Source organism: Pleurodeles waltl, chromosome 10 (genome assembly GCF_031143425.1).
Source record: "Pleurodeles waltl isolate 20211129_DDA chromosome 10, aPleWal1.hap1.20221129, whole genome shotgun sequence".
NCBI lineage: Eukaryota > Metazoa > Chordata > Amphibia > Caudata > Salamandridae > Pleurodeles > Pleurodeles waltl.
The window spans coordinates 327,692,607-327,717,032 of record NC_090449.1 but is presented as its reverse complement, the minus strand read 5'-3'; the positions used below and the strand labels follow the sequence as shown (position 1 = coordinate 327,717,032).

The following is a 24,426-nucleotide window of genomic DNA, read 5'->3' as shown; positions in this document are numbered from 1 at the left end:
CCCTCCACGCAGCCATCCTTGTACCATGGCGCAAGGATGGCTGCGTTGGTGCTCGGCAGCTAATTTAGAGCTGGCGCAGAGGGAAGCACAGGGGTGCGCTGTATTCTACTAAATACGGCGCTTCCCTGCATTTTGAAAATGACTGAGTGCGAGGCTGCCAAATTTGGCAGAGCGTCTCACTCAGTCATCCTCTTGTAATTATGGGCCAAAAGGTCTAAAGGATAGAGGCGTTTTATGTCATGTTCGATGACGACCATGGAAATGACTCTAGTCATATTGCAGAAGAGAGAACCATGTGCATTTTCTTGCCTTGCGATGTATTCGCCCACTCTCTGCCCTCAACCCTAGGAGCAGGGTCTGAGCAGTGGTGCTTCTGTGCCCTCGCTCGTTGGTGTCCGGGTCCAAATCCCCAACACACCCTTTTTAGCAGAAAACACACAAATTTTACTCAAAATACACAAAGCTTGAAGATTCCTCATTCCACTCAAAGCATTGTTGTGCAAAATATTTTTAGCCTCAGGAGAAAAAAAGGATCACCATGCCTTGGCTTCCTTCCTGCTTGCTTTCAGTGTGCTCTGTGTGATGCTTTCACAGGCTCTGGTTTCAGGCATTTAGGCATCAGATATTTGTCTCTACCCGCAGCTGTGACTTTTCAGTACATCTGAGTGTACGCTTGCTGGCTGACAACGCTGCAATTTTCACACTTACTCCTCGCTTTGCGAGCAACTGCTGATCAAGTATAGAGGCAATCGGGCAAACATATGAGGGGAATTTTGCTCCTTCAGTCAAGCCCTCATGCTTGTTTCTGTAGTGTAGTGGTTATCACGTTCGCCTAACACGCGAAAGGTCCCCGGTTCGAGACCGGGCAGAAACAATGGCCAGTGTCTGCTTTTGTGTTTGCTCCCTAAAAGCTTAGTCTCACTCAGGGATGGCCTTTAAAAACTTGTGACCTGTGTAAAACTTGTATTACTATTGCAGGCCGGTAAAAAGTTATCTGCATCTTTGCGTAGTCGTGCATGTGCCTGGTTTCTTATTCTGTTTTTTACTTTTTTTTTTCTTGGCCATGTTATATTGTGGGGCCTTTAAACCTGTCACCTTGATAGGAACATTGCAAGCGGCAGCATCGACAAGTGCAGACTGAGGAGTCAGACCTAAACACAGACTCAGCTGTCAGGATGGCCGAGTGGTCTAAGGCGGCAGCCTCAAGAGAGCTTGATCTTCAGTTAAGCTAAGCATCCTGGTTTGCTCATGTAGTTGTGGGTTCATATCGCACTTCTGATAGGTCTATTTTCTGCCCTTAAATCTTCCTCTGCTTGCACAGCCAGCTCCCCACAACACTATCTTTGCAAGCTGCTGTAGCATATGAAAAGAAATCCACCAACCCTCCGGCTGGGCCCTCAATCAGCATTCCATGTATTTCTGGAAGGGGCATCTCAGTCACGCCTTCTGTTAGAGCTGCACCTTATCACTGTAACTACCATGCTGGTTTCTACTTAAGCAGTTGATTCCATCGTTTGAAGTGAGGCTCTCCTGCCACTTTTGGGCAGAGAAGGCACTGCCCCTGCAACAACAACAGGCAGACAAGCTCAACCTGGGTTTCCTGGTTAGGTGGGCGGAGCAGAATGGCAATGGTCCCTCCTTGTGACTTGAAATTAACATGAAGAAGACAGAGAGGCAGCTGGGAGTAGGCAGTACCCATGCACCCCTGAACACTGTCTTGCGATTTTCACCCAATTCTGAAATGAGTCGGGAGGAAAGGAGGTGATTTTCCTATCGAAGGCCATTCTGGGAATTCAGCCACCCCGCGTCTCCCAGGTGAGTGTTTCAGGCCTGTGAGGCACTCATATAAATCTCGCCTGATCGAGCACTGAGCGAGCAATTGTGCTTGAATACAAGAGGCATGCTCCTCTGGCTCAGGCGCAAGAGATGGCAGGCCCTTCAGTGCTTCTGGTCTGGAAGTCTACGGTGCAAGGGCCCAGGTCCTGCGGAGGCGTACAACTACCAGAAAGGGTCTGCTTTTCTCATCAGCGCCACAGTTCAGCTTGCTAGCATAGGGCTTCTTGACTACCTCTTGCCTTGCTAGAGGCAAAAAAAAACCCCTTGGCACAAAACATCAATTGCTATGGCACGCTTAGAAGGAGAGTCTCCAAGTGGCCCTGCTTTTTCACAAAGACACTTCAGAAGATGTTTGAAAGGCTTTTGCAGCAGCAGGCTCGTTGGTCTAGGGGTATGATTCTCGCTTTGGGTGTGAGAGGTCCCGGGTTCAAATCCCGGACGAGCCCGTGCCTTCATAGGTTCGATCTGTTTTTAAACAGTAGTATTTCTGCTTTCCACTCTTGTAAGATGCCATGGTGGAATGCATTGCATGCTTTCTACTGGTGTCGAGGCAGTTCGGCATGATGAAGGAGTGCGGGATTTCTTTCTAACTGCTTTTTTGTGTTGGAGCAGCACTTCTCGTTGGAACATGAAATGCACAGTGCTTCTCCAAAGTAATTGCAGGGCTGGTTTTGAAATCACCTCTTGGAATGAAAGTGATCCCAGTTCCTTTCTTCCAAAGGAAGAGATCCTGTCAGAAAGGCTCAGCTTTGAGCGTCATGAATATTGTCCCTTAGTCCTTGCATTCCAGTCCAAAGCATAGCCACATAAAGAAAGCAGGTGTGTCTGTTTCCAGTGCAGTGGTTCCAGTCCAATGCATAGCCACATGAAGCAAGTAAGCAGGCATGTCTGTTTCTATAGTGTAGTGGTTATCACGTTCGCCTTACACGCGAAAGGTCCCTGGTTCGAGGCCAGGCAGAAACAGCAAGTTGCTGTACTTTATCACATTATTTGCATTTACCACCTCACCTGACAGGTAAATTGAAATTAAAGAGGCTGTGTCTATCCCTCACCATCGTGAGGTACTACGCTCCAAGGGCATCGGTCTCAACTCACCAAGAGAAGACGATACACCTTACGGCAGTCAGTTGCTCCCTTTTTGACCTTTCCATTGAAGCCTGGGCCTACTGTGGTCAAGCCAGCCAAGGAAGGAAGGTATGAGAGCGAAAATGGCTTTCCTACCTTCACCAAGAACATACACCTTGAGCAAAGAAAGGGCCAGACTTACAAGGCCCTATCGCCACCGGCACATCATCTTTAGTGACGCCCCGGTGGCACTATGTACTGTGCCGTATTTACAAGACGCCGTTCAACCACGTTTTGTGGCTTAACACCACCTTGTAAATACGGCCCCTTCACACGCAGCCCTTTCCCTGGAAGGGGCGTGCAATGGGCGTTGCTCTGGGTGGGCCACTGCAACACCATAGCATTTTGATGCTGCTCCAGTTTTACGAGTTTTTGTAAATCTGTGGCAGCGCCAAAAACTAAGCGCCATACAATGGGTGTCGTTATAGTGGAGAAACGAGCAGAAATGTTTTCATTTCTCCTCATTTTTGCTCTTTCTATGTGTGCTGCACGAACATATCGCCACTGAAGATTTCTGTTGTGCAGGAAGGTGTGCCTTCCTGAACAAAAACAATTTCCCCCTCCACGCAGCCATCCTTGTACCATGGCGCAAGGATGGCTGCGTTGGTGCTCGGCAGCTAATTTAGAGCTGGCGCAGAGGGAAGCACAGGGGTGCGCTGTATTCTACTAAATACGGCGCTTCCCTGCATTTTGAAAATGACTGAGTGCGAGGCTGCCAAATTTGGCAGAGCGTCTCACTCAGTCATCCTCTTGTAATTATGGGCCAAAAGGTCTAAAGGATAGAGGCGTTTTATGTCATGTTCGATGACGACCATGGAAATGACTCTAGTCATATTGCAGAAGAGAGAACCATGTGCATTTTCTTGCCTTGCGATGTATTCGCCCACTCTCTGCCCTCAACCCTAGGAGCAGGGTCTGAGCAGTGGTGCTTCTGTGCCCTCGCTCGTTGGTGTCCGGGTCCAAATCCCCAACACACCCTTTTTAGCAGAAAACACACAAATTTTACTCAAAATACACAAAGCTTGAAGATTCCTCATTCCACTCAAAGCATTGTTGTGCAAAATATTTTTAGCCTCAGGAGAAAAAAAGGATCACCATGCCTTGGCTTCCTTCCTGCTTGCTTTCAGTGTGCTCTGTGTGATGCTTTCACAGGCTCTGGTTTCAGGCATTTAGGCATCAGATATTTGTCTCTACCCGCAGCTGTGACTTTTCAGTACATCTGAGTGTACGCTTGCTGGCTGACAACGCTGCAATTTTCACACTTACTCCTCGCTTTGCGAGCAACTGCTGATCAAGTATGGAGGCAATCGGGCAAACATATGAGGGGAATTTTGCTCCTTCAGTCAAGCCCTCATGCTTGTTTCTGTAGTGTAGTGGTTATCACGTTCGCCTAACACGCGAAAGGTCCCCGGTTCGAGACCGGGCAGAAACAATGGGCAGTGTCTGCTTTTGTGTTTGCTCCCTAAAAGCTTAGTCTCACTCAGGGATGGCCTTTAAAAACTTGTGACCTGTGTAAAACTTGTATTACTATTGCAGGCCGGTAAAAAGTTATCTGCATCTTTGCGTAGTTGTGCATGTGCCTGGTTTCTTATTCTGTTTTTTACTTTTTTTTTTCTTGGCCATGTTATATTGTGGGGCCTTTAAACCTGTCACCTTGATAGGAACATTGCAAGCGGCAGCATCGACAAGTGCAGACTGAGGAGTCAGACCTAAACACAGACTCAGCTGTCAGGATGGCCGAGTGGTCTAAGGCGGCAGCCTCAAGAGAGCTTGATCTTCAGTTAAGCTAAGCATCCTGGTTTGCTCATGTAGTTGTGGGTTCATATCGCACTTCTGATAGGTCTATTTTCTGCCCTTAAATCTTCCTCTGCTTGCACAGCCAGCTCCCCACAACACTATCTTTGCAAGCTGCTGTAGCATATGAAAAGAAATCCACCAACCCTCCGGCTGGGCCCTCAATCAGCATTCCATGTATTTCTGGAAGGGGCATCTCAGTCACGCCTTCTGTTAGAGCTGCACCTTATCACTGTAACTACCATGCTGGTTTCTACTTAAGCAGTTGATTCCATCGTTTGAAGTGAGGCTCTCCTGCCACTTTTGGGCAGAGAAGGCACTGCCCCTGCAACAACAACAGGCAGACAAGCTCAACCTGGGTTTCCTGGTTAGGTGGGCGGAGCAGAATGGCAATGGTCCCTCCTTGTGACTTGAAATTAACATGAAGAAGACAGAGAGGCAGCTGGGAGTAGGCAGTACCCATGCACCCCTGAACACTGTCTTGCGATTTTCACCCAATTCTGAAATCAGTCGGGAGGAAAGGAGGTGATTTTCCTATCGAAGGCCATTCTGGGAATTCAGCCACCCCGCGTCTCCCAGGTGAGTGTTTCAGGCCTGTGAGGCACTCATATAAATCTCGCCTGATCGAGCACTGAGCGAGCAATTGTGCTTGAATACAAGAGGCATGCTCCTCTGGCTCAGGCGCAAGAGATGGCAGGCCCTTCAGTGCTTCTGGTCTGGAAGTCTACGGTGCAAGGGCCCAGGTCCTGCGGAGGCGTACAACTACCAGAAAGGGTCTGCTTTTCTCATCAGCGCCACAGTTCAGCTTGCTAGCATAGGGCTTCTTGACTACCTCTTGCCTTGCTAGAGGCAAAAAAAAACCCCTTGGCACAAAACATCAATTGCTATGGCACGCTTAGAAGGAGAGTCTCCAAGTGGCCCTGCTTTTTCACAAAGACACTTCAGAAGATGTTTGAAAGGCTTTTGCAGCAGCAGGCTCGTTGGTCTAGGGGTATGATTCTCGCTTTGGGTGTGAGAGGTCCCGGGTTCAAATCCCGGACGAGCCCGTGCCTTCATAGGTTCGATCTGTTTTTAAACAGGAGTATTTCTGCTTTCCACTCTTGTAAGATGCCATGGTGGAATGCATTGCATGCTTTCTACTGGTGTCGAGGCAGTTCGGCATGATGAAGGAGTGCGGGATTTCTTTCTAACTGCTTTTTTGTGTTGGAGCAGCACTTCTCGTTGGAACATGAAATGCACAGTGCTTCTCCAAAGTAATTGCAGGGCTGGTTTTGAAATCACCTCTTGGAATGAAAGTGATCCCAGTTCCTTTCTTCCAAAGGAAGAGATCCTGTCAGAAAGGCTCAGCTTTGAGCGTCATGAATATTGTCCCTTAGTCCTTGCATTCCAGTCCAAAGCATAGCCACATAAAGAAAGCAGGTGTGTCTGTTTCCAGTGCAGTGGTTCCAGTCCAATGCATAGCCACATGAAGCAAGTAAGCAGGCATGTCTGTTTCTATAGTGTAGTGGTTATCACGTTCGCCTTACACGCGAAAGGTCCCTGGTTCGAGGCCAGGCAGAAACAGCAAGTTGCTGTACTTTATCACATTATTTGCATTTACCACCTCACCTGACAGGTAAATTGAAATTAAAGAGGCTGTGTCTATCCCTCACCATCGTGAGGTACTACGCTCCAAGGGCATCGGTCTCAACTCACCAAGAGAAGACGATACACCTTACGGCAGTCAGTTGCTCCCTTTTTGACCTTTCCATTGAAGCCTGGGCCTACTGTGGTCAAGCCAGCCAAGGAAGGAAGGTATGAGAGCGAAAATGGCTTTCCTACCTTCACCAAGAACATACACCTTGAGCAAAGAAAGGGCCAGACTTACAAGGCCCTATCGCCACCGGCACATCATCTTTAGTGACGCCCCGGTGGCACTATGTACTGTGCCGTATTTACAAGACGCCGTTCAACCACGTTTTGTGGCTTAACACCACCTTGTAAATACGGCCCCTTCACACGCAGCCCTTTCCCTGGAAGGGGCGTGCAATGGGCGTTGCTCTGGGTGGGCCACTGCAACACCATAGCATTTTGATGCTGCTCCAGTTTTACGAGTTTTTGTAAATCTGTGGCAGCGCCAAAAACTAAGCGCCATACAATGGGTGTCGTTATAGTGGAGAAACGAGCAGAAATGTTTTCATTTCTCCTCATTTTTGCTCTTTCTATGTGTGCTGCACGAACATATCGCCACTGAAGATTTCTGTTGTGCAGGAAGGTGTGCCTTCCTGAACAAAAACAATTTCCCCCTCCACGCAGCCATCCTTGTACCATGGCGCAAGGATGGCTGCGTTGGTGCTCGGCAGCTAATTTAGAGCTGGCGCAGAGGGAAGCACAGGGGTGCGCTGTATTCTACTAAATACGGCGCTTCCCTGCATTTTGAAAATGACTGAGTGCGAGGCTGCCAAATTTGGCAGAGCGTCTCACTCAGTCATCCTCTTGTAATTATGGGCCAAAAGGTCTAAAGGATAGAGGCGTTTTATGTCATGTTCGATGACGACCATGGAAATGACTCTAGTCATATTGCAGAAGAGAGAACCATGTGCATTTTCTTGCCTTGCGATGTATTCGCCCACTCTCTGCCCTCAACCCTAGGAGCAGGGTCTGAGCAGTGGTGCTTCTGTGCCCTCGCTCGTTGGTGTCCGGGTCCAAATCCCCAACACACCCTTTTTAGCAGAAAACACACACATTTTACTCAAAATACACAAAGCTTGAAGATTCCTCATTCCACTCAAAGCATTGTTGTGCAAAATATTTTTAGCCTCAGGAGAAAAAAAGGATCACCATGCCTTGGCTTCCTTCCTGCTTGCTTTCAGTGTGCTCTGTGTGATGCTTTCACAGGCTCTGGTTTCAGGCATTTAGGCATCAGATATTTGTCTCTACCCGCAGCTGTGACTTTTCAGTACATCTGAGTGTACGCTTGCTGGCTGACAACGCTGCAATTTTCACACTTACTCCTCGCTTTGCGAGCAACTGCTGATCAAGTATAGAGGCAATCGGGCAAACATATGAGGGGAATTTTGCTCCTTCAGTCAAGCCCTCATGCTTGTTTCTGTAGTGTAGTGGTTATCACGTTCGCCTAACACGCGAAAGGTCCCCGGTTCGAGACCGGGCAGAAACAATGGGCAGTGTCTGCTTTTGTGTTTGCTCCCTAAAAGCTTAGTCTCACTCAGGGATGGCCTTTAAAAACTTGTGACCTGTGTAAAACTTGTATTACTATTGCAGGCCGGTAAAAAGTTATCTGCATCTTTGCGTAGTCGTGCATGTGCCTGGTTTCTTATTCTGTTTTTTACTTTTTTTTTTCTTGGCCATGTTATATTGTGGGGCCTTTAAACCTGTCACCTTGATAGGAACATTGCAAGCGGCAGCATCGACAAGTGCAGACTGAGGAGTCAGACCTAAACACAGACTCAGCTGTCAGGATGGCCGAGTGGTCTAAGGCGGCAGCCTCAAGAGAGCTTGATCTTCAGTTAAGCTAAGCATCCTGGTTTGCTCATGTAGTTGTGGGTTCATATCGCACTTCTGATAGGTCTATTTTCTGCCCTTAAATCTTCCTCTGCTTGCACAGCCAGCTCCCCACAACACTATCTTTGCAAGCTGCTGTAGCATATGAAAAGAAATCCACCAACCCTCCGGCTGGGCCCTCAATCAGCATTCCATGTATTTCTGGAAGGGGCATCTCAGTCACGCCTTCTGTTAGAGCTGCACCTTATCACTGTAACTACCATGCTGGTTTCTACTTAAGCAGTTGATTCCATCGTTTGAAGTGAGGCTCTCCTGCCACTTTTGGGCAGAGAAGGCACTGCCCCTGCAACAACAACAGGCAGACAAGCTCAACCTGGGTTTCCTGGTTAGGTGGGCGGAGCAGAATGGCAATGGTCCCTCCTTGTGACTTGAAATTAACATGAAGAAGACAGAGAGGCAGCTGGGAGTAGGCAGTACCCATGCACCCCTGAACACTGTCTTGCGATTTTCACCCAATTCTGAAATGAGTCGGGAGGAAAGGAGGTGATTTTCCTATCGAAGGCCATTCTGGGAATTCAGCCACCCCGCGTCTCCCAGGTGAGTGTTTCAGGCCTGTGAGGCACTCATATAAATCTCGCCTGATCGAGCACTGAGCGAGCAATTGTGCTTGAATACAAGAGGCATGCTCCTCTGGCTCAGGCGCAAGAGATGGCAGGCCCTTCAGTGCTTCTGGTCTGGAAGTCTACGGTGCAAGGGCCCAGGTCCTGCGGAGGCGTACAACTACCAGAAAGGGTCTGCTTTTCTCATCAGCGCCACAGTTCAGCTTGCTAGCATAGGGCTTCTTGACTACCTCTTGCCTTGCTAGAGGCAAAAAAAAAACCCTTGGCACAAAACATCAATTGCTATGGCACGCTTAGAAGGAGAGTCTCCAAGTGGCCCTGCTTTTTCACAAAGACACTTCAGAAGATGTTTGAAAGGCTTTTGCAGCAGCAGGCTCGTTGGTCTAGGGGTATGATTCTCGCTTTGGGTGTGAGAGGTCCCGGGTTCAAATCCCGGACGAGCCCGTGCCTTCATAGGTTCGATCTGTTTTTAAACAGGAGTATTTCTGCTTTCCACTCTTGTAAGATGCCATGGTGGAATGCATTGCATGCTTTCTACTGGTGTCGAGGCAGTTCGGCATGATGAAGGAGTGCGGGATTTCTTTCTAACTGCTTTTTTGTGTTGGAGCAGCACTTCTCGTTGGAACATGAAATGCACAGTGCTTCTCCAAAGTAATTGCAGGGCTGGTTTTGAAATCACCTCTTGGAATGAAAGTGATCCCAGTTCCTTTCTTCCAAAGGAAGAGATCCTGTCAGAAAGGCTCAGCTTTGAGCGTCATGAATATTGTCCCTTAGTCCTTGCATTCCAGTCCAAAGCATAGCCACATAAAGAAAGCAGGTGTGTCTGTTTCCAGTGCAGTGGTTCCAGTCCAATGCATAGCCACATGAAGCAAGTAAGCAGGCATGTCTGTTTCTATAGTGTAGTGGTTATCACGTTCGCCTTACACGCGAAAGGTCCCTGGTTCGAGGCCAGGCAGAAACAGCAAGTTGCTGTGCTTTATCACATTATTTGCATTTACCACCTCACCTGACAGGTAAATTGAAATTAAAGAGGCTGTGTCTATCCCTCACCATCGTGAGGTACTACGCTCCAAGGGCATCGGTCTCAACTCACCAAGAGAAGACGATACACCTTACGGCAGTCAGTTGCTCCCTTTTTGACCTTTCCATTGAAGCCTGGGCCTACTGTGGTCAAGCCAGCCAAGGAAGGAAGGTATGAGAGCGAAAATGGCTTTCCTACCTTCACCAAGAACATACACCTTGAGCAAAGAAAGGGCCAGACTTACAAGGCCCTATCGCCACCGGCACATCATCTTTAGTGACGCCCCGGTGGCACTATGTACTGTGCCGTATTTACAAGACGCCGTTCAACCACGTTTTGTGGCTTAACACCACCTTGTAAATACGGCCCCTTCACACGCAGCCCTTTCCCTGGAAGGGGCGTGCAATGGGCGTTGCTCTGGGTGGGCCACTGCAACACCATAGCATTTTGATGCTGCTCCAGTTTTACGAGTTTTTGTAAATCTGTGGCAGCGCCAAAAACTAAGCGCCATACAATGGGTGTCGTTATAGTGGAGAAACGAGCAGAAATGTTTTCATTTCTCCTCATTTTTGCTCTTTCTATGTGTGCTGCACGAACATATCGCCACTGAAGATTTCTGTTGTGCAGGAAGGTGTGCCTTCCTGAACAAAAACAATTTCCCCCTCCACGCAGCCATCCTTGTACCATGGCGCAAGGATGGCTGCGTTGGTGCTCGGCAGCTAATTTAGAGCTGGCGCAGAGGGAAGCACAGGGGTGCGCTGTATTCTACTAAATACGGCGCTTCCCTGCATTTTGAAAATGACTGAGTGCGAGGCTGCCAAATTTGGCAGAGCGTCTCACTCAGTCATCCTCTTGTAATTATGGGCCAAAAGGTCTAAAGGATAGAGGCGTTTTATGTCATGTTCGATGACGACCATGGAAATGACTCTAGTCATATTGCAGAAGAGAGAACCATGTGCATTTTCTTGCCTTGCGATGTATTCGCCCACTCTCTGCCCTCAACCCTAGGAGCAGGGTCTGAGCAGTGGTGCTTCTGTGCCCTCGCTCGTTGGTGTCCGGGTCCAAATCCCCAACACACCCTTTTTAGCAGAAAACACACAAATTTTACTCAAAATACACAAAGCTTGAAGATTCCTCATTCCACTCAAAGCATTGTTGTGCAAAATATTTTTAGCCTCAGGAGAAAAAAAGGATCACCATGCCTTGGCTTCCTTCCTGCTTGCTTTCAGTGTGCTCTGTGTGATGCTTTCACAGGCTCTGGTTTCAGGCATTTAGGCATCAGATATTTGTCTCTACCCGCAGCTGTGACTTTTCAGTACATCTGAGTGTACGCTTGCTGGCTGACAACGCTGCAATTTTCACACTTACTCCTCGCTTTGCGAGCAACTGCTGATCAAGTATAGAGGCAATCGGGCAAACATATGAGGGGAATTTTGCTCCTTCAGTCAAGCCCTCATGCTTGTTTCTGTAGTGTAGTGGTTATCACGTTCGCCTAACACGCGAAAGGTCCCCGGTTCGAGACCGGGCAGAAACAATGGGCAGTGTCTGCTTTTGTGTTTGCTCCCTAAAAGCTTAGTCTCACTCAGGGATGGCCTTTAAAAACTTGTGACCTGTGTAAAACTTGTATTACTATTGCAGGCCGGTAAAAAGTTATCTGCATCTTTGCGTAGTCGTGCATGTGCCTGGTTTCTTATTCTGTTTTTTACTTTTTTTTTTCTTGGCCATGTTATATTGTGGGGCCTTTAAACCTGTCACCTTGATAGGAACATTGCAAGCGGCAGCATCGACAAGTGCAGACTGAGGAGTCAGACCTAAACACAGACTCAGCTGTCAGGATGGCCGAGTGGTCTAAGGCGGCAGCCTCAAGAGAGCTTGATCTTCAGTTAAGCTAAGCATCCTGGTTTGCTCATGTAGTTGTGGGTTCATATCGCACTTCTGATAGGTCTATTTTCTGCCCTTAAATCTTCCTCTGCTTGCACAGCCAGCTCCCCACAACACTATCTTTGCAAGCTGCTGTAGCATATGAAAAGAAATCCACCAACCCTCCGGCTGGGCCCTCAATCAGCATTCCATGTATTTCTGGAAGGGGCATCTCAGTCACGCCTTCTGTTAGAGCTGCACCTTATCACTGTAACTACCATGCTGGTTTCTACTTAAGCAGTTGATTCCATCGTTTGAAGTGAGGCTCTCCTGCCACTTTTGGGCAGAGAAGGCACTGCCCCTGCAACAACAACAGGCAGACAAGCTCAACCTGGGTTTCCTGGTTAGGTGGGCGGAGCAGAATGGCAATGGTCCCTCCTTGTGACTTGAAATTAACATGAAGAAGACAGAGAGGCAGCTGGGAGTAGGCAGTACCCATGCACCCCTGAACACTGTCTTGCGATTTTCACCCAATTCTGAAATGAGTCGGGAGGAAAGGAGGTGATTTTCCTATCGAAGGCCATTCTGGGAATTCAGCCACCCCGCGTCTCCCAGGTGAGTGTTTCAGGCCTGTGAGGCACTCATATAAATCTCGCCTGATCGAGCACTGAGCGAGCAATTGTGCTTGAATACAAGAGGCATGCTCCTCTGGCTCAGGCGCAAGAGATGGCAGGCCCTTCAGTGCTTCTGGTCTGGAAGTCTACGGTGCAAGGGCCCAGGTCCTGCGGAGGCGTACAACTACCAGAAAGGGTCTGCTTTTCTCATCAGCGCCACAGTTCAGCTTGCTAGCATAGGGCTTCTTGACTACCTCTTGCCTTGCTAGAGGCAAAAAAAAAACCCTTGGCACAAAACATCAATTGCTATGGCACGCTTAGAAGGAGAGTCTCCAAGTGGCCCTGCTTTTTCACAAAGACACTTCAGAAGATGTTTGAAAGGCTTTTGCAGCAGCAGGCTTGTTGGTCTAGGGGTATGATTCTCGCTTTGGGTGTGAGAGGTCCCGGGTTCAAATCCCGGACGAGCCCGTGCCTTCATAGGTTCGATCTGTTTTTAAACAGGAGTATTTCTGCTTTCCACTCTTGTAAGATGCCATGGTGGAATGCATTGCATGCTTTCTACTGGTGTCGAGGCAGTTCGGCATGATGAAGGAGTGCGGGATTTCTTTCTAACTGCTTTTTTGTGTTGGAGCAGCACTTCTCGTTGGAACATGAAATGCACAGTGCTTCTCCAAAGTAATTGCAGGGCTGGTTTTGAAATCACCTCTTGGAATGAAAGTGATCCCGGTTCCTTTCTTCCAAAGGAAGAGATCCTGTCAGAAAGGCTCAGCTTTGAGCGTCATGAATATTGTCCCTTAGTCCTTGCATTCCAGTCCAAAGCATAGCCACATAAAGAAAGCAGGTGTGTCTGTTTCCAGTGCAGTGGTTCCAGTCCAATGCATAGCCACATGAAGCAAGTAAGCAGGCATGTCTGTTTCTATAGTGTAGTGGTTATCACGTTCGCCTTACACGCGAAAGGTCCCTGGTTCGAGGCCAGGCAGAAACAGCAAGTTGCTGTGCTTTATCACATTATTTGCATTTACCACCTCACCTGACAGGTAAATTGAAATTAAAGAGGCTGTGTCTATCCCTCACCATCGTGAGGTACTACGCTCCAAGGGCATCGGTCTCAACTCACCAAGAGAAGACGATACACCTTACGGCAGTCAGTTGCTCCCTTTTTGACCTTTCCATTGAAGCCTGGGCCTACTGTGGTCAAGCCAGCCAAGGAAGGAAGGTATGAGAGCGAAAATGGCTTTCCTACCTTCACCAAGAACATACACCTTGAGCAAAGAAAGGGCCAGACTTACAAGGCCCTATCGCCACCGGCACATCATCTTTAGTGACGCCCCGGTGGCACTATGTACTGTGCCGTATTTACAAGACGCCGTTCAACCACGTTTTGTGGCTTAACACCACCTTGTAAATACGGCCCCTTCACACGCAGCCCTTTCCCTGGAAGGGGCGTGCAATGGGCGTTGCTCTGGGTGGGCCACTGCAACACCATAGCATTTTGATGCTGCTCCAGTTTTACGAGTTTTTGTAAATCTGTGGCAGCGCCAAAAACCAAGCGCCATACAATGGGTGTCGTTATAGTGGAGAAACGAGCAGAAATGTTTTCATTTCTCCTCATTTTTGCTCTTTCTATGTGTGCTGCACGAACATATCGCCACTGAAGATTTCTGTTGTGCAGGAAGGTGTGCCTTCCTGAACAAAAACAATTTCCCCCTCCACGCAGCCATCCTTGTACCATGGCGCAAGGATGGCTGCGTTGGTGCTCGGCAGCTAATTTAGAGCTGGCGCAGAGGGAAGCACAGGGGTGCGCTGTATTCTACTAAATACGGCGCTTCCCTGCATTTTGAAAATGACTGAGTGCGAGGCTGCCAAATTTGGCAGAGCGTCTCACTCAGTCATCCTCTTGTAATTATGGGCCAAAAGGTCTAAAGGATAGAGGCGTTTTATGTCATGTTCGATGACGACCATGGAAATGACTCTAGTCATATTGCAGAAGAGAGAACCATGTGCATTTTCTTGCCTTGCGATGTATTCGCCCACTCTCTGCCCTCAACCCTAGGAGCAGGGTCTGAGCAGTGGTGCTTCTGTGCCCTCGCTCGTTGGTGTCCGGGTCCAAATCCCCAACACACCCTTTTTAGCAGAAAACACACAAATTTTACTCAAAATACACAAAGCTTGAAGATTCCTCATTCCACTCAAAGCATTGTTGTGCAAAATATTTTTAGCCTCAGGAGAAAAAAAGGATCACCATGCCTTGGCTTCCTTCCTGCTTGCTTTCAGTGTGCTCTGTGTGATGCTTTCACAGGCTCTGGTTTCAGGCATTTAGGCATCAGATATTTGTCTCTACCCGCAGCTGTGACTTTTCAGTACATCTGAGTGTACGCTTGCTGGCTGACAACGCTGCAATTTTCACACTTACTCCTCGCTTTGCGAGCAACTGCTGATCAAGTATAGAGGCAATCGGGCAAACATATGAGGGGAATTTTGCTCCTTCAGTCAAGCCCTCATGCTTGTTTCTGTAGTGTAGTGGTTATCACGTTCGCCTAACACGCGAAAGGTCCCCGGTTCGAGACCGGGCAGAAACAATGGGCAGTGTCTGCTTTTGTGTTTGCTCCCTAAAAGCTTAGTCTCACTCAGGGATGGCCTTTAAAAACTTGTGACCTGTGTAAAACTTGTATTACTATTGCAGGCCGGTAAAAAGTTATCTGCATCTTTGCGTAGTCGTGCATGTGCCTGGTTTCTTATTCTGTTTTTTACTGTTTTTTTTTCTTGGCCATGTTATATTGTGGGGCCTTTAAACCTGTCACCTTGATAGGAACATTGCAAGCGGCAGCATCGACAAGTGCAGACTGAGGAGTCAGACCTAAACACAGACTCAGCTGTCAGGATGGCCGAGTGGTCTAAGGCGGCAGCCTCAAGAGAGCTTGATCTTCAGTTAAGCTAAGCATCCTGGTTTGCTCATGTAGTTGTGGGTTCATATCGCACTTCTGATAGGTCTATTTTCTGCCCTTAAATCTTCCTCTGCTTGCACAGCCAGCTCCCCACAACACTATCTTTGCAAGCTGCTGTAGCATATGAAAAGAAATCCACCAACCCTCCGGCTGGGCCCTCAATCAGCATTCCATGTATTTCTGGAAGGGGCATCTCAGTCACGCCTTCTGTTAGAGCTGCACCTTATCACTGTAACTGGTTTCTACTTAAGCAGTTGATTCCATCGTTTGAAGTGAGGCTCTCCTGCCACTTTTGGGCAGAGAAGGCACTGCCCCTGCAACAACAACAGGCAGACAAGCTCAACCTGGGTTTCCTGGTTAGGTGGGCGGAGCAGAATGGCAATGGTCCCTCCTTGTGACTTGAAATTAACATGAAGAAGACAGAGAGGCAGCTGGGAGTAGGCAGTACCCATGCACCCCTGAACACTGTCTTGCGATTTTCACCCAATTCTGAAATGAGTCGGGAGGAAAGGAGGTGATTTTCCTATCGAAGGCCATTCTGGGAATTCAGCCACCCCGCGTCTCCCAGGTGAGTGTTTCAGGCCTGTGAGGCACTCATATAAATCTCGCCTGATCGAGCACTGAGCGAGCAGTTGTGCTTGAATACAAGAGGCATGCTCCTCTGGCTCAGGCGCAAGAGATGGCAGGCCCTTCAGTGCTTCTGGTCTGGAAGTCTACGGTGCAAGGGCCCAGGTCCTGCGGAGGCGTACAACTACCAGAAAGGGTCTGCTTTTCTCATCAGCGCCACAGTTCAGCTTGCTAGCATAGGGCTTCTTGACTACCTCTTGCCTTGCTAGAGGCAAAAAAAAAACCCTTGGCACAAAACATCAATTGCTATGGCACGCTTAGAAGGAGAGTCTCCAAGTGGCCCTGCTTTTTCACAAAGACACTTCAGAAGATGTTTGAAAGGCTTTTGCAGCAGCAGGCTCGTTGGTCTAGGGGTATGATTCTCGCTTTGGGTGTGAGAGGTCCCGGGTTCAAATCCCGGACGAGCCCGTGCCTTCATAGGTTTGATCTGTTTTTAAACAGGAGTATTTCTGCTTTCCACTCTTGTAAGATGCCATGGTGGAATGCATTGCATGCTTTCTACTGGTGTCGAGGCAGTTCGGCATGATGAAGGAGTGCGGGATTTCTTTCTAACTGCTTTTTTGTGTTGGAGCAGCACTTCTCGTTGGAACATGAAATGCACAGTGCTTCTCCAAAGTAATTGCAGGGCTGGTTTTGAAATCACCTCTTGGAATGAAAGTGATCCCAGTTCCTTTCTTCCAAAGGAAGAGATCCTGTCAGAAAGGCTCAGCTTTGAGCGTCATGAATATTGTCCCTTAGTCCTTGCATTCCAGTCCAAAGCATAGCCACATAAAGAAAGCAGGTGTGTCTGTTTCCAGTGCAGTGGTTCCAGTCCAATGCATAGCCACATGAAGCAAGTAAGCAGGCATGTCTGTTTCTATAGTGTAGTGGTTATCACGTTCGCCTTACACGCGAAAGGTCCCTGGTTCGAGGCCAGGCAGAAACAGCAAGTTGCTGTGCTTTATCACATTATTTGCATTTACCACCTCACCTGACAGGTAAATTGAAATTAAAGAGGCTGTGTCTATCCCTCACCATCGTGAGGTACTACGCTCCAAGGGCATCGGTCTTAACTCACCAAGAGAAGACGATACACCTTACGGCAGTCAGTTGCTCCCTTTTTGACCTTTCCATTGAAGCCTGGGCCTACTGTGGTCAAGCCAGCCAAGGAAGGAAGGTATGAGAGCGAAAATGGCTTTCCTACCTTCACCAAGAACATACACCTTGAGCAAAGAAAGGGCCAGACTTACAAGGCCCTATCGCCACCGGCACATCATCTTTAGTGACGCCCCGGTGGCACTATGTACTGTGCCGTATTTACAAGACGCCGTTCAACCACGTTTTGTGGCTTAACACCACCTTGTAAATACGGCCCCTTCACACGCAGCCCTTTCCCTGGAAGGGGCGTGCAATGGGCGTTGCTCTGGGTGGGCCACTGCAACACCATAGCATTTTGATGCTGCTCCAGTTTTACAAGTTTTTGTAAATCTGTGGCAGCGCCAAAAACCAAGCGCCATACAATGGGTGTCGTTATAGTGGAGAAACGAGCAGAAATGTTTTCATTTCTCCTCATTTTTGCTCTTTCTATGTGTGCTGCACGAACATATCGCCACTGAAGATTTCTGTTGTGCAGGAAGGTGTGCCTTCCTGAACAAAAACAATTTCCCCCTCCACGCAGCCATCCTTGTACCATGGCGCAAGGATGGCTGCGTTGGTGCTCGGCAGCTAATTTAGAGCTGGCGCAGAGGGAAGCACAGGGGTGCGCTGTATTCTACTAAATACGGCGCTTCCCTGCATTTTGAAAATGACTGAGTGCGAGGCTGCCAAATTTGGCAGAGCGTCTCACTCAGTCATCCTCTTGTAATTATGGGCCAAAAGGTCTAAAGGATAGAGGCGTTTTATGTCATGTTCGATGACGACCATGGAAATGACTCTAGTCATATTGCAGAAGAGAGAACCATGTGCATTTTCTTGCCTTGCGATGTATTCGCCCACTCTCTGCCCTCAACCCTAGGAGCAGGGTCTGAGCAGTGGTGCTTCTGTGCCCTCGCTCGTTGGTGTCCGGGTCCAAATCCCCAACACACCCTTTTTAGCAGAAAACACACAAATTTTACTCAAAATACACAAAGCTTGAAGATTCCTCATTCCACTCAAAGCATTGTTGTGCAAAATATTTTTAGCCTCAGGAGAAAAAAAGGATCACCATGCCTTGGCTTCCTTCCTGCTTGCTTTCAGTGTGCTCTGTGTGATGCTTTCACAGGCTCTGGTTTCAGGCATTTAGGCATCAGATATTTGTCTCTACCCGCAGCTGTGACTTTTCAGTACATCTGAGTGTACGCTTGCTGGCTGACAACGCTGCAATTTTCACACTTACTCCTCGCTTTGCGAGCAACTGCTGATCAAGTATAGAGGCAATCGGGCAAACATATGAGGGGAATTTTGCTCCTTCAGTCAAGCCCTCATGCTTGTTTCTGTAGTGTAGTGGTTATCACGTTCGCCTAACACGCGAAAGGTCCCCGGTTCGAGACCGGGCAGAAACAATGGGCAGTGTCTGCTTTTGTGTTTGCTCCCTAAAAGCTTAGTCTCACTCAGGGATGGCCTTTAAAAACTTGTGACCTGTGTAAAACTTGTATTACTATTGCAGGCCGGTAAAAAGTTATCTGCATCTTTGCGTAGTCGTGCATGTGCCTGGTTTCTTATTCTGTTTTTTACTGTTTTTTTTTCTTGGCCATGTTATATTGTGGGGCCTTTAAACCTGTCACCTTGATAGGAACATTGCAAGCGGCAGCATCGACAAGTGCAGACTGAGGAGTCAGACCTAAACACAGACTCAGCTGTCAGGATGGCCGAGTGGTCTAAGGCGGCAGCCTCAAGAGAGCTTGATCTTCAGTTAAGCTAAGCATCCTGGTTTGCTCATGTAGTTGTGGGTTCATATCGCACTTCTGATAGGTCTATTTTCTGCCCTTAAATCTTCCTCTGCTTGCACAGCCAGCTCCCCACAACACTATCTTTGCAAGCTGCTGTAGCATATGAAAAGAAATCCACCAACCCTCCGGCTGGGCCCTCAATCAGCATTCCATGTATTTCTGGAAGGGGCATCTCAGTCACGCCTTCTGTTAGAGCTGCACCTTATCACTGTAACTGGTTTCTACTTAAGCAGTTGATTCCATCGTTTGAAGTGAGGCTCTCCTGCCACTTTTGGGCAGAGAAGGCACTGCCCCTGCAACAACAACAGGCAGACAAGCTCAACCTGGGTTTCCTGGTTAGGTGGGCGGAGCAGAATGGCAATGGTCCCTCCTTGTGACTTGAAATTAACATGAAGAAGACAGAGAGGCAGCTGGGAGTAGGCAGTACCCATGCACCCCTGAACACTGTCTTGCGATTTTCACCCAATTCTGAAATGAGTCGGGAGGAAAGGAGGTGATTTTCCTATCGAAGGCCATTCTGGGAATTCAGCCACCCCGCGTCTCCCAGGTGAGTGTTTCAGGCCTGTGAGGCACTCATATAAATCTCGCCTGATCGAGCACTGAGCGAGCAATTGTGCTTGAATACAAGAGGCATGCTCCTCTGGCTCAGGCGCAAGAGATGGCAGGCCCTTCAGTGCTTCTGGTCTGGAAGTCTACGGTGCAAGGGCCCAGGTCCTGCGGAGGCGTACAACTACCAGAAAGGGTCTGCTTTTCTCATCAGCGCCACAGTTCAGCTTGCTAGCATAGGGCTTCTTGACTACCTCTTGCCTTGCTAGAGGCAAAAAAAAACCCCTTGGCACAAAACATCAATTGCTATGGCACGCTTAGAAGGAGAGTCTCCAAGTGGCCCTGCTTTTTCACAAAGACACTTCAGAAGATGTTTGAAAGGCTTTTGCAGCAGCAGGCTCGTTGGTCTAGGGGTATGATTCTCGCTTTGGGTGTGAGAGGTCCCGGGTTCAAATCCCGGACGAGCCCGTGCCTTCATAGGTTCGATCTGTTTTTAAACAGGAGTATTTCTGCTTTCCACTCTTGTAAGATGCCATGGTGGAATGCATTGCATGCTTTCTACTGGTGTCGAGGCAGTTCGGCATGATGAAGGAGTGCGGGATTTCTTTCTAACTGCTTTTTTGTGTTGGAGCAGCACTTCTCGTTGGAACATGAAATGCACAGTGCTTCTCCAAAGTAATTGCAGGGCTGGTTTTGAAATCACCTCTTGGAATGAAAGTGATCCCAGTTCCTTTCTTCCAAAGGAAGAGATCCTGTCAGAAAGGCTCACCTTTGAGCGTCATGAATATTGTCCCTTAGTCCTTGCATTCCAGTCCAAAGCATAGCCACATAAAGAAAGCAGGTGTGTCTGTTTCCAGTGCAGTGGTTCCAGTCCAATGCATAGCCACATGAAGCAAGTAAGCAGGCATGTCTGTTTCTATAGTGTAGTGGTTATCACGTTCGCCTTACACGCGAAAGGTCCCTGGTTCGAGGCCAGGCAGAAACAGCAAGTTGCTGTGCTTTATCACATTATTTGCATTTACCACCTCACCTGACAGGTAAATTGAAATTAAAGAGGCTGTGTCTATCCCTCACCATCGTGAGGTACTACGCTCCAAGGGCATCGGTCTCAACTCACCAAGAGAAGACGATACACCTTACGGCAGTCAGTTGCTCCCTTTTTGACCTTTCCATTGAAGCCTGGGCCTACTGTGGTCAAGCCAGCCAAGGAAGGAAGGTATGAGAGCGAAAATGGCTTTCCTACCTTCACCAAGAACATACACCTTGAGCAAAGAAAGGGCCAGACTTACAAGGCCCTATCGCCACCGGCACATCATCTTTAGTGACGCCCCGGTGGCACTATGTACTGTGCCGTATTTACAAGACGCCGTTCAACCACGTTTTGTGGCTTAACACCACCTTGTAAATACGGCCCCTTCACACGCAGCCCTTTCCCTGGAAGGGGCGTGCAATGGGCGTTGCTCTGGGTGGGCCACTGCAACACCATAGCATTTTGATGCTGCTCCAGTTTTACGAGTTTTTGTAAATCTGTGGCAGCGCCAAAAACCAAGCGCCATACAATGGGTGTCGTTATAGTGGAGAAACGAGCAGAAATGTTTTCATTTCTCATCATTTTTGCTCTTTCTATGTGTGCTGCACGAACATATCGCCACTGAAGATTTCTGTTGTGCAGGAAGGTGTGCCTTCCTGAACAAAAACAATTTCCCCCTCCACGCAGCCATCCTTGTACCATGGCGCAAGGATGGCTGCGTTGGTGCTCGGCAGCTAATTTAGAGCTGGCGCAGAGGGAAGCACAGGGGTGCGCTGTATTCTACTAAATACGGCGCTTCCCTGCATTTTGAAAATGACTGAGTGCGAGGCTGCCAAATTTGGCAGAGCGTCTCACTCAGTCATCCTCTTGTAATTATGGGCCAAAAGGTCTAAAGGATAGAGGCGTTTTATGTCATGTTCGATGACGACCATGGAAATGACTCTAGTCATATTGCAGAAGAGAGAACCATGTGCATTTTCTTGCCTTGCGATGTATTCGCCCACTCTCTGCCCTCAACCCTAGGAGCAGGGTCTGAGCAGTGGTGCTTCTGTGCCCTCGCTCGTTGGTGTCCGGGTCCAAATCCCCAACACACCCTTTTTAGCAGAAAACACACAAATTTTACTCAAAATACACAAAGCTTGAAGATTCCTCATTCCACTCAAAGCATTGTTGTGCAAAATATTTTTAGCCTCAGGAGAAAAAAAGGATCACCATGCCTTGGCTTCCTTCCTGCTTGCTTTCAGTGTGCTCTGTGTGATGCTTTCACAGGCTCTGGTTTCAGGCATTTAGGCATCAGATATTTGTCTCTACCCGCAGCTGTGACTTTTCAGTACATCTGAGTGTACGCTTGCTGGCTGACAACGCTGCAATTTTCACACTTACTCCTCGCTTTGTGAGCAACTGCTGATCAAGTATAGAGGCAATCGGGCAAACATATGAGGGGAATTTTGCTCCTTCAGTCAAGCCCTTATGCTTGTTTCTGTAGTGTAGTGGTTATCACGTTCGCCTAACACGCGAAAGGTCCCCGGTTCGAGACCGGGCAGAAACAATGGGCAGTGTCTGCTTTTGTGTTTGCTCCCTAAAAGCTTAGTCTCACTCAGGGATGGCCTTTAAAAACTTGTGACCTGTGTAAAACTTGTATTACTATTGCAGGCCGGTAAAAAGTTATCTGCATCTTTGCGTAGTCGTGCATGTGCCTGGTTTCTTATTCTGTTTTTTACTTTTTTTTTTCTTGGCCATGTTATATTGTGGGGCCTTTAAACCTGTCACCTTGATAGGAACATTGCAAGCGGCAGCATCGACAAGTGCAGACTGAGGAGTCAGACCTAAACACAGACTCAGCTGTCAGGATGGCCGAGTGGTCTAAGGCGGCAGCCTCAAGAGAGCTTGATCTTCAGTTAAGCTAAGCATCCTGGTTTGCTCATGTAGTTGTGGGTTCATATCGCACTTCTGATAGGTCTATTTTCTGCCCTTAAATCTTCCTCTGCTTGCACAGCCAGCTCCCCACAACACTATCTTTGCAAGCTGCTGTAGCATATGAAAAGAAATCCACCAACCCTCCGGCTGGGCCCTCAATCAGCATTCCATGTATTTCTGGAAGGGGCATCTCAGTCACGCCTTCTGTTAGAGCTGCACCTTATCACTGTAACTACCATGCTGGTTTCTACTTAAGCAGTTGATTCCATCGTTTGAAGTGAGGCTCTCCTGCCACTTTTGGGCAGAGAAGGCACTGCCCCTGCAACAACAACAGGCAGACAAGCTCAACCTGGGTTTCCTGGTTAGGTGGGCGGAGCAGAATGGCAATGGTCCCTCCTTGTGACTTGAAATTAACATGAAGAAGACAGAGAGGCAGCTGGGAGTAGGCAGTACCCATGCACCCCTGAACACTGTCTTGCGATTTTCACCCAATTCTGAAATGAGTCGGGAGGAAAGGAGGTGATTTTCCTATCGAAGGCCATTCTGGAAATTCAGCCACCCCGCGTCTCCCAGGTGAGTGTTTCAGGCCTGTGAGGCACTCATATAAATCTCGCCTGATCGAGCACTGAGCGAGCAATTGTGCTTGAATACAAGAGGCATGCTCCTCTGGCTCAGGCGCAAGAGATGGCAGGCCCTTCAGTGCTTCTGGTCTGGAAGTCTACGGTGCAAGGGCCCAGGTCCTGCGGAGGCGTACAACTACCAGAAAGGGTCTGCTTTTCTCATCAGCGCCACAGTTCAGCTTGCTAGCATAGGGCTTCTTGACTACCTCGTGCCTTGCTAGAGGCAAAAAAAAAACCCTTGGCACAAAACATCAATTGCTATGGCACGCTTAGAAGGAGAGTCTCCAAGTGGCCCTGCTTTTTCACAAAGACACTTCAGAAGATGTTTGAAAGGCTTTTGCAGCAGCAGGCTCGTTGGTCTAGGGGTATGATTCTCGCTTTGGGTGTGAGAGGTCCCGGGTTCAAATCCCGGACGAGCCCGTGCCTTCATAGGTTCGATCTGTTTTTAAACAGGAGTATTTCTGCTTTCCACTCTTGTAAGATGCCATGGTGGAATGCATTGCATGCTTTCTACTGGTGTCGAGGCAGTTCGGCATGATGAAGGAGTGCGGGATTTCTTTCTAACTGCTTTTTTGTGTTGGAGCAGCACTTCTCGTTGGAACATGAAATGCACAGTGCTTCTCCAAAGTAATTGCAGGGCTGGTTTTGAAATCACCTCTTGGAATGAAAGTGATCCCAGTTCCTTTCTTCCAAAGGAAGAGATCCTGTCAGAAAGGCTCAGCTTTGAGCGTCATGAATATTGTCCCTTAGTCCTTGCATTCCAGTCCAAAGCATAGCCACATAAAGAAAGCAGGTGTGTCTGTTTCCAGTGCAGTGGTTCCAGTCCAATGCATAGCCACATGAAGCAAATAAGCAGGCATGTCTGTTTCTGTAGTGTAGTGGTTATCACGTTCGCCTTACACGCGAAAGGTCCCTGGTTTGAGGCCAGGCAGAAACAGCAAGTTGCTGTGCTTTATCACATTATTTGCATTTACCACCTCACCTGACAGGTAAATTGAAATTAAAGAGGCTGTGTCTTTCCCTCACCATCGTGAGGTACTACGCTCCAAGGGCATCGGTCTCAACTCACCAAGAGAAGACGATACACCTTACGGCAGTCAGTTGCTCCCTTTTTGACCTTTCCATTGAAGCCTGGGCCTACTGTGGTCAAGCCAGCCAAGGAAGGAAGGTATGAGAGCGAAAATGGCTTTCCTACCTTCACCAAGAACATACACCTTGAGCAAAGAAAGGGCCAGACTTACAAGGCCCTATCGCCACCGGCACATCATCTTTAGTGACGCCCCGGTGGCACTATGTACTGTGCCGTATTTACAAGACGCCGTTCAACCACGTTTTGTGGCTTAACACCACCTTGTAAATACGGCCCCTTCACACGCAGCCCTTTCCCTGGAAGGGGCGTGCAATGGGCGTTGCTCTGGGTGGGCCACTGCAACACCATAGCATTTTGATGCTGCTCCAGTTTTA

The 24,426-nt window shown here is 48.4% G+C and overlaps 21 non-coding genes across 21 annotated transcripts; all 21 read left to right on the top strand.

Moving 5' to 3' along the window:
* Positions 1 to 801: 801 nt before the first annotated feature.
* TRNAV-AAC (transfer RNA valine (anticodon AAC)) lies at positions 802 to 874 on the top strand. Its single transcript has one exon. It is a non-coding gene; the product is annotated as a tRNA-Val (tRNA).
* A 1,336-nt stretch (positions 875 to 2,210) lies between these two features.
* TRNAP-UGG (transfer RNA proline (anticodon UGG)) lies at positions 2,211 to 2,282 on the top strand. Its single transcript has one exon. It is a non-coding gene; the product is annotated as a tRNA-Pro (tRNA).
* Positions 2,283 to 2,726: 444 nt separating this feature from the next.
* Positions 2,727 to 2,799, top strand: TRNAV-UAC (transfer RNA valine (anticodon UAC)). Its single transcript has one exon. It is a non-coding gene; the product is annotated as a tRNA-Val (tRNA).
* Positions 2,800 to 4,320: 1,521 nt separating this feature from the next.
* Positions 4,321 to 4,393, top strand: TRNAV-AAC (transfer RNA valine (anticodon AAC)). The gene has a single exon. It is a non-coding gene; the product is annotated as a tRNA-Val (tRNA).
* Positions 4,394 to 5,729: 1,336 nt separating this feature from the next.
* TRNAP-UGG (transfer RNA proline (anticodon UGG)) lies at positions 5,730 to 5,801 on the top strand. Its single transcript has one exon. It is a non-coding gene; the product is annotated as a tRNA-Pro (tRNA).
* A 444-nt stretch (positions 5,802 to 6,245) lies between these two features.
* TRNAV-UAC (transfer RNA valine (anticodon UAC)) lies at positions 6,246 to 6,318 on the top strand. The gene has a single exon. It is a non-coding gene; the product is annotated as a tRNA-Val (tRNA).
* Positions 6,319 to 7,839: 1,521 nt separating this feature from the next.
* TRNAV-AAC (transfer RNA valine (anticodon AAC)) lies at positions 7,840 to 7,912 on the top strand. The gene has a single exon. It is a non-coding gene; the product is annotated as a tRNA-Val (tRNA).
* Positions 7,913 to 9,248: 1,336 nt separating this feature from the next.
* TRNAP-UGG (transfer RNA proline (anticodon UGG)) lies at positions 9,249 to 9,320 on the top strand. The gene has a single exon. It is a non-coding gene; the product is annotated as a tRNA-Pro (tRNA).
* A 444-nt stretch (positions 9,321 to 9,764) lies between these two features.
* Positions 9,765 to 9,837, top strand: TRNAV-UAC (transfer RNA valine (anticodon UAC)). The gene has a single exon. It is a non-coding gene; the product is annotated as a tRNA-Val (tRNA).
* Positions 9,838 to 11,358: 1,521 nt separating this feature from the next.
* Positions 11,359 to 11,431, top strand: TRNAV-AAC (transfer RNA valine (anticodon AAC)). The gene has a single exon. It is a non-coding gene; the product is annotated as a tRNA-Val (tRNA).
* Positions 11,432 to 12,767: 1,336 nt separating this feature from the next.
* On the top strand, positions 12,768 to 12,839 carry TRNAP-UGG (transfer RNA proline (anticodon UGG)). Its single transcript has one exon. It is a non-coding gene; the product is annotated as a tRNA-Pro (tRNA).
* A 444-nt stretch (positions 12,840 to 13,283) lies between these two features.
* On the top strand, positions 13,284 to 13,356 carry TRNAV-UAC (transfer RNA valine (anticodon UAC)). Its single transcript has one exon. It is a non-coding gene; the product is annotated as a tRNA-Val (tRNA).
* Positions 13,357 to 14,877: 1,521 nt separating this feature from the next.
* On the top strand, positions 14,878 to 14,950 carry TRNAV-AAC (transfer RNA valine (anticodon AAC)). Its single transcript has one exon. It is a non-coding gene; the product is annotated as a tRNA-Val (tRNA).
* A 1,329-nt stretch (positions 14,951 to 16,279) lies between these two features.
* On the top strand, positions 16,280 to 16,351 carry TRNAP-UGG (transfer RNA proline (anticodon UGG)). The gene has a single exon. It is a non-coding gene; the product is annotated as a tRNA-Pro (tRNA).
* A 444-nt stretch (positions 16,352 to 16,795) lies between these two features.
* Positions 16,796 to 16,868, top strand: TRNAV-UAC (transfer RNA valine (anticodon UAC)). Its single transcript has one exon. It is a non-coding gene; the product is annotated as a tRNA-Val (tRNA).
* A 1,521-nt stretch (positions 16,869 to 18,389) lies between these two features.
* On the top strand, positions 18,390 to 18,462 carry TRNAV-AAC (transfer RNA valine (anticodon AAC)). Its single transcript has one exon. It is a non-coding gene; the product is annotated as a tRNA-Val (tRNA).
* Positions 18,463 to 19,791: 1,329 nt separating this feature from the next.
* TRNAP-UGG (transfer RNA proline (anticodon UGG)) lies at positions 19,792 to 19,863 on the top strand. Its single transcript has one exon. It is a non-coding gene; the product is annotated as a tRNA-Pro (tRNA).
* Positions 19,864 to 20,307: 444 nt separating this feature from the next.
* Positions 20,308 to 20,380, top strand: TRNAV-UAC (transfer RNA valine (anticodon UAC)). Its single transcript has one exon. It is a non-coding gene; the product is annotated as a tRNA-Val (tRNA).
* Positions 20,381 to 21,901: 1,521 nt separating this feature from the next.
* On the top strand, positions 21,902 to 21,974 carry TRNAV-AAC (transfer RNA valine (anticodon AAC)). The gene has a single exon. It is a non-coding gene; the product is annotated as a tRNA-Val (tRNA).
* A 1,336-nt stretch (positions 21,975 to 23,310) lies between these two features.
* On the top strand, positions 23,311 to 23,382 carry TRNAP-UGG (transfer RNA proline (anticodon UGG)). The gene has a single exon. It is a non-coding gene; the product is annotated as a tRNA-Pro (tRNA).
* A 444-nt stretch (positions 23,383 to 23,826) lies between these two features.
* TRNAV-UAC (transfer RNA valine (anticodon UAC)) lies at positions 23,827 to 23,899 on the top strand. The gene has a single exon. It is a non-coding gene; the product is annotated as a tRNA-Val (tRNA).
* Positions 23,900 to 24,426: the final 527 nt, after the last annotated feature.